The sequence below is a fragment of the Myxocyprinus asiaticus genome, chromosome 42, assembly GCF_019703515.2.
Source record: "Myxocyprinus asiaticus isolate MX2 ecotype Aquarium Trade chromosome 42, UBuf_Myxa_2, whole genome shotgun sequence".
NCBI lineage: Eukaryota > Metazoa > Chordata > Actinopteri > Cypriniformes > Catostomidae > Myxocyprinus > Myxocyprinus asiaticus.
The window spans coordinates 3,060,801-3,076,821 of record NC_059385.1 but is presented as its reverse complement, the minus strand read 5'-3'; the positions used below and the strand labels follow the sequence as shown (position 1 = coordinate 3,076,821).

General features: G+C 38.9%; 1 protein-coding gene across 2 annotated transcripts in view; it reads right to left on the bottom strand.

Moving 5' to 3' along the window:
* Window positions 1-12,272, bottom strand: part of LOC127432579 (rabphilin-3A-like) — a 30,477-nt gene extending 18,205 nt beyond the window's left edge. The window contains exon 1 of one of the 2 annotated variants that reach the window (XM_051683853.1): window positions 12,034-12,272. The gene's annotated coding sequence lies outside the window, so the exon portion shown is untranslated. Of the gene's footprint in view, window positions 1-7,057; window positions 7,177-12,033 lie in introns of those variants that run through there. The other variant, XM_051683854.1, reaches the window with a different exon arrangement.
* Window positions 12,273-16,021: the final 3,749 nt, after the last annotated feature.

Here is a 16,021-nt window from a genome sequence, read left to right as displayed (position 1 = left end):
CCATGGCTGGATTTGGCAAAAGCCGCCTCTGTTCCACACCTGGCTGAGCGTACTAACCTCCCTACACACATACACAATCTATATCCTCAGCTGTATCAGCGTAGCTCATATTATTGCTTATAATACACTCTAGTGAGCTCATGTGCTGTGATTTATATACAGCCTGGGGCCCGTCGACCCCCAACAACCCCCTCTAGGAAAGATACCTGCCCTACACAAGTGATGGGTGATACAAATTCTTTTCTGTTCAATCTGATACAAAGTACTATCAAGGTCAGTATTACTGGTAAAGATCCCAATAGTGATACTTCTATTAAATTGAGTTTTTTTTCTGAAAATCTTAATAAGCCAGTTAACATTTAAAAACAAAATTATTAACAATAAATATCACTTTACCATAAGGTTGTATTTGTTAACTACATTAGTTAACATGAACTAACAATGAGCTATACTTTCTTAGCACTTACTAATCTTTGTTTATGTTAATTTAAACAAATTAATACATTTCTACATGTTAACATTAACGCATTATGAACTTAATAAAACCGTAAATAGTACTTTTATGAATTAACATTAACAAAGTAATAAATGTTGTAAAAAGTCATCGTTAAAGGGTTAGTTCACCCAAAAATGAAAGAAATTGGTACTTTTATTCACAAAAGTGGCACTCAGCTGATCACAATGTATAGTCAGGACATTAATAAATTAAAAATTACTATTACAATTTGAAAAAATGTTCAGAACTTCTTAATCTACTTCAAAGAGTTCTCATGAAAAAATCCTCCATGTGCAGCAATGACAGCTTTGCAGATCCTTGACATTCTAGCTGTCAGTTTGTCCAGATACTCAGGTGACATTTCACCCCACACTTCCTGTAGCACTTACCATAGATGTTACTGTCTTGTCGGGCACTTCTCACACACCTTACAGTCTAGCTGATCCCACAAAAGCTCAATGGGGTTAAGATCCAGAACACTCTTTTCCAATTATCTGTTGTCCAATGTCTGTGTTTCTTTGCCCACTCGAACCTTTTCTTTTTGATTTTTCTGTTTCAAAAGTGTCTTTTTCTTTACTATTCTTCCCATAAGGCCTGCACCCCTGAGTCTTCTCTTTACTGTTGTACATGAAACTGGTGTTGAGCGGGTAGAATTCAATGAAGCTGTCAGCTGAGGACATGTGAGGCGTCTATTTCTCAAACTAGAGACTCTGATGTACTTATCCTCTTGTTTAGTTGTACATCTGGTCTTCCACATCTCTTTCTGTCCTTGTTAGAGCCAGTTGTCCTTTGTCTTTGAAGACTGTAGTGTACACCTTTGGCAATTTCAAACATTGTATATCCTTCATTCCTCAAAACAATGATTGACTGATGAGTTTCTAGAGAAAGCTGTTTCTTTTTTGCCATATTTGACCTAATATTAACTTTAAGACATGCCAGTCTATTGCATACTGTGGTAACTCAAAAACAAACACAAAGACAATGTTAAGCTTCATTTAATGAATCAAATATCTTTCAGCTGTGTTTGATATAATGGCAAGTGATTTTCTAGTATCAAATGATCAATTTATCATGATTACTCAAGGATAAGGTGTTGGAGTGATAGCTGCTGTCTAGACTTGATCAAAAATGACTTTTTTCAAATAGTGATGGTGCTGTTTTTGTACATCAGTAATGTCCTGACTATACTTTGTGATCAGTTGAATGCCACTTTGGTGAATTAAAGTAACAATTTCTTTCCGAAACAGCAAAATCTGTACATTATTCCAAACTTTTGGCCGCCAGTGTAAATAAAGACACTAGTTTAAAAAAATGCTTAGTATTGGTATTATGGGAGTATTGATCCTTAGCGACCCCTACAAAAAATCTAAAGATCTGGCAAACTTGCCGCATTTTCGGCACTCATTATTTCACATGCAAATGAATTTGCGAATTGCAGCAAATGTTTGCCAGAAGTTAGCAGCCCTTCACCGGTAGTTGTGAACCTGCAGCAAACCTTTGGCGACAATGAAGAGTTTACAGCAAAGCTCATTTGCATATGAAGATTAATGAGTGGCGAATCTGCGGCAAGTTTGCAGCAAGTTTGCGGCAATTCTAGATTTTTTCCCAAGGTGATTCAACATCAGTATCGCAAGAATCGATATTTCAAGACTAATTCATCCCTACCTAAAACAAAGAACTTCCTGTATCCACAATTGAAAACACATAAAGGTTGGTAACCTCGATGCAAGCAGAACGCCTCAAGCAGGTTAATGAGCTAACGAAGTGCTCGGATTAATTGGGTTGTTTTTCTGCAAGTAGGTAGATAATGAAGAGAGACTGTTATAAACTCATTAGAGCACAGTCTTTACACAAACATGTGTAGTCAAGTGTCAAGGCATCAAAGAGGAATTAGTGGACCAAAACTCATCTTACAGATAATGATTTAGATGCTTATTCACATCGGCCACCGTTGCTTGCATTCCTTTTTGTAATTTGGTTACATAATGTGAATTTATGAATATTATATTAGCACTCCAAATTTTGTAGCACTGAAAAATCTGCAGCACTGAAAGATGACCTGAGATGGCATACTTATGAAAAGGCAAATCAACGTGACAAATGAATAGTACACCAAAGATGAAAATTCTGTCATTATTTTTTTAAATAGTCCTGTGGTATGACAAATGAATTTTTAAAAGACACCATATTCCATGTAGTCTTGCAATTTAGGGCTCTTAAAAGCTGCATGCCAAAAATTTGACAAGAATTATTAAAAAGTATTCCAAAAGTGTTTCATCTACCCATATACACCGATCAGCCATAACATTAAAACCACATGCCTAATATCGTATAGGTCCTCCACATGTCACCAAAACAAGTCTGACCCGTTGAGGCATGGACTCCACAAGACCTCTGAAGGTGTCCTGTAGTATCTGGCACCAAGACGTTAGTAGCAGATCCTTTAAGTCCTGTAAGTTGCGAGGTGGGGCCTCCATGGACCGGACTTGTTGGTCCAGCACATCCCATAGACGCTCAATCGGACTGAGATCTGGGAAATTCGGAGGCCAAGTCAACACCTTGAACTCTTTGTCATGTTCCTCAAACCATTCCTGAACAATTTTTGCAGTGTGGCAGGGTGCATTATCCTGCTGAAAGAGGCCACTGCCATCAGGGAATACCGTTGCCATTAAGGGGTATATGTGGTCTGCAACAATCTTTAGGTAGGTGGTACCTGTCAAAGTAACATCCACGTGAATGCCAGGACCCAATGTTTCTGACCAGAACATTGCCCAGTGTATCATACTGTCTCCAGCCTGCCTTCGTCCCATGGTGCATCCTGCTGCCATCTCTTCCCCAGGTAAACAATGCACACGCACCCAGCCGTCCACATGATCTAAAAGAAAATGTGATTCATCAAACCAGGCCACCTTCTACCATTGCTCCATGGTCCATTTCTGATGCTCACGTGCCCATTGTAGGCGCTTTCGGCGGTGGACAGGGGTCATCATGGGCACTCTGACCGGTCTGCGGCTACGCAGCCCCATACACAGCAAGCTGCGATGCACTGTGTGTTCTGACACCTTTTTATTATGGCCAGCATTACATTTTTCAGAAGTTTGTGCTACACTAGCTCTTCAGTGGGATCAGACCAGACGGGCTAGCCTTTGCTCCCCACGTGCATCAATGAGCCTTGGGCGCCCATGACCCTGTCGCCGGTTCACCGGTTTTCCTTCCTTGGACCACTTTTGGTAGGCACTAACCACGGCATTCTGGTAACACCCCACAAGACCTGCCATTTTGGAGATGCTCTGACCCAGTCGTCTAACCATCACAATTTGGCCCTTGTCAGAGTCGCTCAGATCCTTAAACCTGCCCATTTTTCCTGCTTCCAACACATGAAATTCAAGAACTGACTGTTCACTTGCTGCCTAATATATCCCAGCCCATGACAGGTGCCATTGTAATGAGATAATAAATGTTATTCACTTCATCTGTCAGTGTTTTAATGTTGTGGCTGATCAGTGTATATAGAGCTGAGGTGCTCATGTGGGTTCGAATCCAACTTATATCGTATCCCAATTCCACCCTTCCCTTTTCTCCCTAGAAGTTCCTGCCATCTCTCTACATTTATTCTTTTGCAGACATAAAAAATAAATCAGGTGTAAGGGAGCTCTCGTAACTGTAAAAGAAAAAGCGTGCTCAGCAAGCAGCTCCAAAAAACAGTGATGCCAGGTTTGCCTCAGCGCACTGCCAAGAGAAAAACCCGTGTCACTTGGAATTCATCAGCGGCTGCAGTGCAGGAGAAACGTCACTCGCCCAGGGAAATGCTCTGCAAATTGACGTGAATAAAAATAAATGGAGTCATTTTAGCTCCACAATACAATGTGGTCTGACTGAGGGCTCTAAGGCGTTTACACTGTGTTCCCTGTGCACGTGCGAGTGAGTGTTTGTGTGTGTGTCTACTGCAAAAAGATCTGGAAAAATGGATTTTAACAAAACCAAAACCACATTCTCTTTTGCAGGAAACAGATCTGTGAAATTATGAAAGTGCATTACACTAATAGTGCTGAAATCGATCCAAGTGAATGAGAAATGAAATAGAAATGTTTTGAGTTTTGAAAAGCAATAGTTTAAAAGCAATAGTTCACCCGATAATTACAATTTTTGCATCATTTACTCATCAACATTTTCTTGCTTCCATCTACACTGGGCACGTCCGTTGACAGCGCGTCGCAACAGCTTGAGGCCATCTACACTGGATGCATCAAAGCGAATGTTCTAAACCATTTACAGTTGAAGTCAGAAGTTTACATAAACCTTAGCCAAAAATTTAAACTCAGTTTTTCACAATTCCTGACATTTAATCGTAGAACACATTCCCTGTCTTAGGTCAGTTAGGATCACTACTTTATTTTAAGAATGTGAAATGTCAGAATAATAGTAGAGAGAATGATTTATTTCAGCTTTTTATTTCTTTCATCACATTCCCAGTGGGTCAGAAGTTTACATACACTTTGTTAGTATTTGGCAGCATTGCCTTTAAATTGTTTAACTTGGGTCAAACGTTTTGGGTAGCCTTCCACAAGCTTCTCACAATAAGTTGCTGGAATTTTGTCCCATTCCTCCAGACAGAACTGGTGTAACTAAGTCAGGTTTGTAGACCTCCTTGCTCGCACAAGCTTTTTCAGTTCTGCCCACAAATTTTCTATCAGATTGAGGTCAGGGCTTTGTGATGGCCACTCCAATACCTTGACTCTGTTGTCCTTAAGCCATTTTGCCACAACTTTGGAGGAATGCTTGGGGTCATTGTCCATTTGGAAGACCCATTTGCGACGAGCTTTAACTTCCTGGCTGATGTCTTGAGATGTTGCTTTAATGCATCCACAAAATTATTCTTCCTCATGATGCCATCTATTTTGTGAAGTGCACCAGTCCCTCCTGCAGCAAAGCATCCCAACAACATGATGCTGCCACCCCCATGCTTCACGGTTGGGATGGTATTCTTCGGCTTGTAAGCCTCACCCTTTTCCTCCAAATGTAACGATGGTCACTATGACCAAACAGTTCAATTTTTGTTTCATCAGACCAAAGGACATTTCTCCAGAAAGTAAGATCTTTGTCCCCATGTGCACTTTCAAACTGTAGTTTGGCTTTTTTATGGCAGTTTTGGAGCAGTGGCTTCTTCCTTGCTGAGCAGCCTTTCAGGTTATGTCGATATAGGACTCATTTTACTGTGGATATAGATACTTGTCTGCCTGTTTCCTCCAGCATCTTCACAAGATACTTTGCTGTTGTTCTGGGATTGATTTGCACTTTTCGCACTAAACTACGTTCATCACTAGGAGACAGAATGCGTCTCCTTCCTGAGCGGTATGATGGCTGTCTGGTCCCATGTAGATTATACGTGCGTACTATTGTTTATACAGATGAACGTGGTACCTTCAGGTGTTTGGAAATTGATCCCAAGGATGAACCAGACTTGTGGAGGTCCACAATTTTTTTTCAGAGAACTTGGCTGATTTCTTTTAATTTTCCCATGATGTCAAGCAAAGAGGCACTGAGTTTGAAGGTAGGCCTTAAAATACATCCACAGGTACACAATTCTGTACACCTCATATCAGAAGCTAATTGGCTAATTGCCTAAAGGCTTGACATAAATTTCTGGAATTTTCCAAGCTGCTTAAACACACAGTTAACACACTGGAAATGTGATATTGTCAATTAAAAGTGAAACAATCTGTCTGTAAACAATTGTTGGAAAATGACTCCTGTCCTAAATGACTTGCAAAAACTATAGTTTGCCAATATTAAATCTGTGGAGTGGTTAAAAAATTAGTTTTAATGACTTCAACCTAAGTGTATGTAAACTTCTGACTTCAACTGCATTTGCCTTGTTGGTAGGGAATAGGGCTTCCATAAACTGTCAGCGCTATGTGACACAATGTGGCTCGACACATCCAATATAGACAGCATCACTGATTATGATTTCTATTTGCTTTTTGATGTGACACGCTGCTCGTGTCCGGTGTTAATAGGGTGTTAGACACAATGTCTGAGCTGCTCTTTTCCATACAGTAAAACTGGATGGCGATTTATATTGCCAAGCTCAAACAAATCTGCAAAAGTACATAAAAGTAGTCCACACAATTCTGCTATATGGTGCTATAAATTTTAAGTATTCTGAAGCCATATGATTTTTGTGACCAGACAGAAATGTAAGATGTTATTGGGTCTTTTGTGAGAAAATGCGATTGCTAATGCACACATGCCATCCGTGGTTACTGGACTACTGTGTGCACTGTTATTTCCTTCATCCTAATATATTAACAATTTATTTTACAGTATGTGCAAATAAATTATTAAACTTGGATGACTAAAAAGAATGTTGTTCCAAAGATAGATATGTTCGTAATCTTTCATCAAAATTTAATAACTTGAGTCTACAATGACTATACTTTTCAGCTGACATCACAAAGCCCTTCTATTTTCAAACACCTCCCCTCCATCTACCTGACATATACAGACCCAGACCACTTTTCACAATCCAATTAATTCCTGATGGATAAAATAAAGTCTCACCCTACATTATTTCTTTAAATATCATGTTTCAGTTGGAAAGCCAGACCCATCATCACCCAACATCAGTTCCTGACCTCACTGATGCTCTTGTGTCTGAATAGAAGCAAATCCCTGTAGCCAAGTTCAACATCTAGTGGAAAGCCTTTCCCAGAAGAGTGGAAGTTGTTATAGCAGCAAAGGGAGGGATTAATGCAAATGTGTTTGATAAATGTTTAACATGGGTGTAACCACATACTTTTGGCCTAAGTTACATTACGGAAGTAAAATGGGTTGCAAATGCCATTTCTTGTTGACATGTTTTCTTGCTCACAGTGAATGCACAGGGACCTTATACCTAGGTGTATGATGTGTTGACCATCTGTCTGTGATATTGGAGCACACAGCTGGCTGTTAGGTAATTCATTAGTACTATAGACCACAATGCCTCTCATATGGGGAATGCGGCGTCCAAAGATGATTTACCAAAGAAAACAGCTTAGTCCTCCAGGAAAAATTTTGTTTAATCCTCCATCTCTTTGTTTAATCATTAACACACAAAACTGTCTGCAATGTCCACTTTCTTTCCCACAAAGCATCAGTTATTTCTGATAAGGACTATAGAGCACAACAGTGTCTCCCCACTTTTTCAGCTGTTTTGGTTCCGGAAGTATTTTTCCCATTCCATTCACATAAAATCCTTCATAAAAGGGTTCTAAGTCATGAACCAAACCAACCAGCTCCGAAGTGAATCACAACATTGCAGACTTTGATTTGAAAATTATAAAACTATTAATTTTAAGTTGTTGATTGTAAGTATAGAAACATTATATTTTAAAGTTATTGCAACATATTCATGTGCACATATATAAGTTTTTTTTTTCTTCCCTTTTTCACCCTAATTTGGAATGCCCAATTCCCAATGCGCTCTAAGTCCTCTTGGTGGCGTAGTGACTCGCCTGGCAGAGGACGAATCTCAGTTGCCTCCATGTCTGAGACTGTCAATCCGTGCATCTTATCACATGGCTTGTTGAGCGCGTTACTGCGGAGACATAGCGCGTGTGGAGGCTTCACCCTATTCTCCACGGCATCCACGCACAACACACCACGCACCCCACCGAGAGCGAGAACCACATTATAGTGACCACGAGGAGGTTACCCCATGTGACTCTACCCTCCCTAGCAACCAGGCCAATTTGGTTGCTTAGGAGACCTTGCTGGAGTCACTCAGCACGCCCTGGATTCGAACTCACGACTCCAGGGGTGGTAATCAGCTTCTTTACTCGCTGAGCTACCCAGGCCCCCTCATATATAAGTAGTTTGAGAGTGTAGGGAGAGCAAGTCATTCACAGTGTGTCATGGGACCGGGTGGTCGCTGCAGAGCTCTTTAGGTGCGCTTTGTTGGTAGCAATATTCTGATTGGTGGATCGTTCTCTTGAGGTTTATGGGTAGTGTAGTTCCTCACCAGGAATTCTGTGCACAAGTTGAAATAACGGCAACTGATGGCTTCATTAGAAGCATATACCATCAATTAACAGCCTCAGAACTTACAGTAGGTTACAGTATTGAAAAAGTTTTCGGGATTTTTACTTCCGGAACCAGACTGTTGCGCTCTGTTAGTGATCAGTACTACCGTGAACAATTCAGATTTGAAATATCTCCCATCACCATTCACTATTACTCAGCATGCTGAATCTGATCAGAAGACGTCACTGTAAAGAAATGTGTATCTTAAAAGAAATCAAATATTAAAATGCTACAATTAAAACCTGCTAATTGGTAAACTGTCTATTTACCTTGCCATACAAGGTGAAAAATTATATTGGATTTAACAAGACCATACATCAGTGTAGTAGCCAAGGGTGTAGCCAAGGGTGGGCCATATAAACCCAGAATATTACAGATTATTCTTTGACTTCAAATATATATTTTTAATGGGGGCCTGGGTAGCTCAGCGAGTACTGACGCTGACTACCACCCCTGGATGGTGTGAAGCCTCCACACGTGCTACGTCTCCGAGGTAACTCAGACGCGGAGGCAACTGAGATTCGTCCTCTGCCAGGCGAGTCACTACGCCACCAAGAGGACTTAGAGCGCATTGGGAATTGGGCATTCCAAATTGTGGAGAAAAAAAATATATATTTATTTTTTTTATAGTTTAAAAAATGCATAAATTCTGATTTCTAAAAATGTGAAAGAAGTGTTTGAATGTGCCACCTTTCTGTTGTTAAGGAACATTTGGTAAAAATAAAAATAAAATAAAATAAAAAAAAACTTCCATCCATTTTTCCTTTGGCCCATCCAAAAATTCATTCTTGGCTACGCCCTTGCAGTATAATAATTTTACTGTAAAAAAAAAAACAAAAACAAACAAAAAAAAAACAGTACAAATTGAATTAGCTAGAATGTTAGAGACTGACAGATTAAGTCACCATTCTCTTTCATTTACTTCTTTCATTGTATAGAAAACAGATGCAATGAAAGTGAATGGTAACTGAGGCTGTCATTCTGTCTAACATCTTCTTTCACAGATGAAAGAAAGTCATATGGGTTTTGAACAATATGAGTGTGAGTAAATGATGACAAAATTGTAATTTTCTCTGCAAGTTTTTTCAAAGTAAATGGTGTGAATTAGCCAGAATGTTAGGGACTGGCAATCTCAGTCACCATTCACTTTCATTGCATCTTTTTTTCCTTACAATCAAAAGTAGTAAATGGTGACTGAGGCCACCATTCTGTCTGGCATTTCCTTTTGTGTTCCATGGAAGATAAAAAGTCATACGGGTTTGGAACAACATGAGGGTAAGTAAATAATGACAGAATTTTTTTTTTTTTTTTTTTTTTTTTTTGAGCAAACTATCCCTTTAATAACCATCCGCTTGCACCTTTGCATGTTGAGAGTTGATAGGTGATCTCATAAGAGCAAATATACAACTAATCAGTCAAGCATTAAGAAATAGAGAAAGATTTGAACTGAAAGTTCACTGGGATTGCTACTAGTGGAGAAAAAAAACCTAGATTGGATGCAATTGTGACCTTTTATACAAACTGTGTTGCCGCGAGGCTGCATGACAGCACGGTAACAATGCACATTTTCTGAGATGGCTTGTTGTCTGTGATCACAAACTCGAAGATGCTTTGATATGCAAAGAAAAAGTATTTTTAAGCTGGGAACATTAAACATGCAGTCAAAAACTTTGTTCTTTTCCATTGTAGATGTGTCTGTCAAGCAACATCTATTGCCTCTGAATATCGTCAGATCTTTGTCTCGCACACAAAAGCATCGGCCAGACCGAGAAGACTCAACTTCCCATTACATAACACACACATTAGAAGTCTCATGAGGATGTTGCATTCAAAAGCCCTCTGAGCTGTTCACAACTATTTGATCTGCTCTCTCATTCGATGCTAAGCAACTTAATGCCAATTTCTGTCTATATGACTCAGACTTGTTAGCTCCTTGTGCAAAAAATTAAAGGAAACAATTCAGCAACCTTTTGCATCATAGAACATTTAAATGCCATTTAACCAAAGTCACATATCCAAACATCATGCACTGCAGACAAGCATTATTAAGAAGTTGTTCTGAGGTGCAATATCCACTGTGTGGCGTTAAACGCGAGTTCAATGTTCTTCCAAACAGACGAGGATTTTAAGGTTAATTGTTTTAATCAACAAAACCAACCTCCCTACCCTAAATCCTAAACCTAACCGATAGTGTTTGAATAAGCAAACGTGAGATGAAAAACACAATCACGTCATTTTGTGGTGCTTCTATGACACTTTCGGCTTGCGTGCTCTTCAGGACTCATACCTTGGTGCTTTGCATCGCAAGTGCAATGCGATATCAGTTGCATTCAAACAAGCATATAAATGTAGTTGTTTATGTAAAACAAACATTAAAATAAATCATGCGCTACAGTAAAAGTGTTTAGATGTCATAAGATAGCATTGTGTGAGGAACAGGGCAAAAAGTAAGTGTTTATGAACTGATAATCTGCCGTTTTACTCGTGATTTATGTGAAAGAGAATAAAAGTCATTGTTATTGTTTATTTCACCAGGAAACTGCCACGATTCGTACAACGAGCCACGTAAAACACATTTAGCAAATAATGTAGGTAATGTGTTTCTATGAGACCAGGTAACTTTTAAGCCCCAAAACGACAACAAATGCACCTTGCAAGCATCATAAATAGCCCAGACGACTCATACACCATATCAAAGTCTTCTGAAGCCATATGATAACTTTGTACGAGGAACATATTGATATTTAAGTTATTATTCACTGAAAATCTTACTTTACAGCCATAGTCACTATTCATTTTCATTGTATTGAAAAGAGAAGCTTGGCTCTCCTTTTGTGTCCCACAGAAGAAAGCGATACATGTTTGGAATGACATAAGAGTGAGTTAATAATGACATAAGTCGTTTTTGGTTGAACTGTTCCTTTAAAAACATCCATGTATATGCAAAAAATTAAATAAAACAAAAAATTACACAAAAGGTATTTATTCCCCAGACAAACTAGTACCAGACAGAAGCGTTCACATCACATTAATTGCAAGACATGCATGAAATATCAGCCATCTGTGTTGCATTCTATTTGCAATGTTTAAGCGTTTATAGACATACAGTACTTCACATTGATGTCTTATGATAGCATGCTACCATAAATAGTCCAAGAAGATATTACAAATATTAGTTTTGACATGCTGAATTATTTATGAAAGCCTTTAGAGTCATACATAATCATTAAACTTTACTCTAACTGATGTATTTTCACTTTAAACCGATGCATTAAAACAAACAAGCAATTTACACATTAGGCTCTAACTTTACCTAAATGCTTAAAAAGAAATAACCATGTTATTCATTCTATATTAGATTAACACACATAAAGATATTATCCAGGGCTATTCTGCATCAATTAGAATATAGATGCTGAATTTTAATAGCCCTGGAAGTTGGTGCAAGCTGTCAGCGATGTGGAGTCACTCACCCGCTGATGCTGAGATGTGATGGTCTCTCCTCTGCTCAGCAGAAGAAATTAAGATGCCTCGCACTCTCTCTCTCTTCTCCACCCTGATGCAGGAATGATGCTTTAATTCTGTCTTTAGGGAGAAGAAAACCAAATCCCCACCCCCTCTTATATGATCGAGTCACATGCGGTCTGATCCAGTGAGAAAGAGCAGAGAATTTATTTACAGGGCACATACCTGATGAAGATGTAGACATTTATTAAAGTGATAGTTCACCCAAAAAAAGAAATTGAATTCTGTTATTATTTACTCACCCTCATCTTGTTCCAAACCCACGTGACTTTCTTTTTCACATGGAGTACAAAATGAGATAATTTACTTTCATTATATGGAAAAAGACGCAATGGACGTGAATAGTGACTGAAACTAACATTCTGCCGAACATCTTTTGCGTTCATACAGTTCTGGAACAACATGAGGGTGAGTAAATAATGACAAGACTTTTCATTTTTATGGTGAACTGCCACTTTAAAGAAATGTTCTGGGTTCAATACAAGTTAAGCTCAATCGACAGCATTTGTGGCATTAACTCATTAACTTTAAAAACAGCAAAAATCAGGATACAATAAGGCATTTACAATGGAAGTCAATGGGGCCAATTGTTGGAGGGTTTAAAGGCAGAAATGTGAAGCTTATAAATTTATAAAAGCATTTACATGAATTATTCTGTTAAAACTTGTGTATTATTTGAGCTGAAAAGTTACTTAAATTCATCATTTTGAAGTTTTAGGGTTTGCAGCGTTATGTCATCATGGCAACAAAGTTATAAAAGTTTATATAACTTCACACAGATGCGGTTAGTACGTGATTTTATCACACTAAAATCTTGTTAACACACATATTGTTTACGTCTTGTGTTTATACTTTTGAAACAGTGAGTATTTTAATGTTTACAGATTGACCCCATTGACTTCCATTGTAAGTGTCTCACTGGAAACAAAATCTTTCCTTTTTGAAAGAAAAGGATGGACGAATCAAGATTCAATTTTATGGGGGCCTGTGTAGCTCAGCGAGTACTGACGCTGACTACCACCCTTGGAGTTGCGAGTTTGAATCCAGGGTGTGCTGAGTGACTCCATCCAGGTCTCCTAAGCAACCAAATTGGCCTGGTTGCTAGGGAGGGTAGAGTCACATGGAGTAACCTCCTCGTGGTTGCGATTAGTGGATCTCGCTCTCAATGGGGCGTGTGGTAAGTTGTGTGTGGATCGCGGAGAGTAGCATGAGCCTCCACATGCTGTGAGTCTCCGCGGTGTCATGCACAACGAGTCACATGATAAGATGGGCGGATTGACGGTCTCAGAAGTGGAGGCAACTGAGACTTGTCCTCCGCCACCCAGATTGAGGTGAGTAACCGCGCCACCACGAGCACCTACTAAGTAGTGGGAATTGGGCATTCCAAACTGGGAGAAAAGGGGATAAAAAATTAAAATAAATGTTTTAGTGGTTATCAACATTATACCACAAATGCTGTTGATTGAGCTGAGCTTGTGTTGAACCCGGAACATTCCTTTAAGTCTACCCCCCTCTGCCTAACCACACACAGTCTATTCTGGATTTCTTTGTATTCATTTCTGTTTTTCATACATGAACTCTTTTTAATTACTGTCTTGCTCTTTGGCTCATTAGTTTTAAAAGGTCACAGACGCCTCAATGAGAGCAAAATGACCAATTATACTACAATTTGTTGTAATCAGAAACACTGAACAGAAATATCGTAAGTGAGCATGCATCATCATGTGATTCTACTGCCCTCTGGTGATTATTTTTGTAGTGAATCACCCTTACAAACCTTCACCATGGTAGACATACTGTAGTTTGCATCAAAATACCATCTTTAATACAGTTCCCTTACAAAAAGTACTATGATGTATATCATATTACTGCACTGGGAAAAAAACTTTTCTTTTTTTTTTGCCTTACTTGTGGTAAAAATATCTAAACATCCTTTAAACAAGAAAAAAATAATAATTATTGAGAAGCAGAACGACATAAGCTATAAAGTCTTGTTTTCAGAGATGTCTTACTAAATTTAGTGAGGTTTATAGTTAAAACAAGTAAAAACTATTTGCCATTGAGCTAAGAAATGCATAGTGAATGTGAATCGCCAAAAAGAGGAATGTGGAAGTGAAAGCGTAGATTTATAGTAAAAAAGCACTCGAGTATTGATCTGTTTCTCATCCACACTTATCATATTGCTTCTGGAGACATGGATTAAACCACTAGAGTTGTATGGATTACTTTTATGGTGCCTTTATGTGCTTTTTGGAGCTTAAAAATTCTGGTTAACACCATCATTGTATGGATTTATTCGCTTAAAAACCATGCACACAATGTGGTCTCCTCGCAACATGACGGTCAGTCCGAAGAGTTTTGGGAGCTCATTCAGAGCTTCATTCAGACACTGATCTCAGGTCAGGACCCCTGCAGTCCATCTTAATACCTATCTAGTTTTGGAAGAATTTAATGGGAAATGTCAAGTTTGATATTGAGATTCCATGAGACTGTCTCACACGAGATTACAGAGGTCTTTTTCTCAGGAGAAACCACTAGGAAGCAGAAGACTATAGAAAAAGTCTCCATTTAATCTCCATTACAATCTAGGAGAAACAACTGAGAAATTAAAAGAGATCTCATGTGTGATGTTTTCTTTCCTTAGGGAATATTCCATACCAAGTCCCTTCAGCCTCCCAGAAAAATCCACAGCGTCATTCACAAGAACGTCCGTCACAGCCCTGTGGCGTAACAGCTGGCTTTCTCCCAATAAACCGACTGCACACGTTCCCATTCTGCTGCACAGCTGCAATCCATTTGTTTCATTTAATTGCTTTTGCAACAGTTTATATAGTTTAATATTGTCAGAAGGTTGCCAATTGTCCATGTGACTTCAAGATTACAACAAAACTATCTTTACTGGTCAGCAGTACCTGAGAACAGAGCTCTGAGGGGGAGAAGAAGCCAAATTAAATGTCCAGAGAAGATACATAGCCAAGCATTCTGTAAAATGTATTTCACTTGCTGCTGAATCAAACATATCAATCTATCGTAATGGCACCTGTCTGCCATCCATCCATCTACCTACCTACCACTGTCTGTCTGTCTGTCTGTCTGCCAGCTTATCTACAACTCAATATATGTCCATCCATCCAATTACAAAACAAAAATTATAAGACAATCATGAAGTTGTGTGCTTCTTGTTTATTGTTATGTAGGAGTTCATGTTGGTTAATTGCATTGCTAGTCAAACAACACGATCAACCCTTTTAGCTTGTGTAAGGCTCACTGTCTGGCATGAGAAGAGATGCTGGGTTAAACATACAGTATATCTTAATGGCAATTACACATGTTTAGTAAGTACATTCTCCTCTACAAGATAATCATGTACAATATACAAGTTTAAAAAATATAGTTTGTTTGCATTGAGTTCCACAACCATCGTTTTTCTCTTCACGATGAAGAAGTATTCATAATAGTTGTTTCGGACCGTTTGCTTTCCGTGTAGCGTTGTGAAGAGATCTGGGACTATGTTTCATTTTTAAAGTAAAAATAATAAATTGGTCACTGACACACACACACACACACACACACACACACACACACACACACACACACACACACACACAGTTGTGTGTAAATATTTACAACATTGAGACAAAGTGTTGTTCCTTTAAGAAAAGAAAAAGAAAAGAAAAATGCATGGTTGAAAAAGAAGACAGGACTTCAAAAGCAAAGAGCAGCATTCTCAGATACAAACACACTTGCACTCTTCAGGACAATAAACACACAACAGTACGCCGGATACATGATACGTCCCCTGGGCTAACAGGCTGTCCTCACCGCCTGTGGGAAAACAAACTCCAAGAGCACTGACTCAGTGTTTTTCTGTATTTTTACACAAAGCCGTAGTTCTGAGTGAAGAAAGTCAATCAAGGCTAGAAACGATGAATGTAA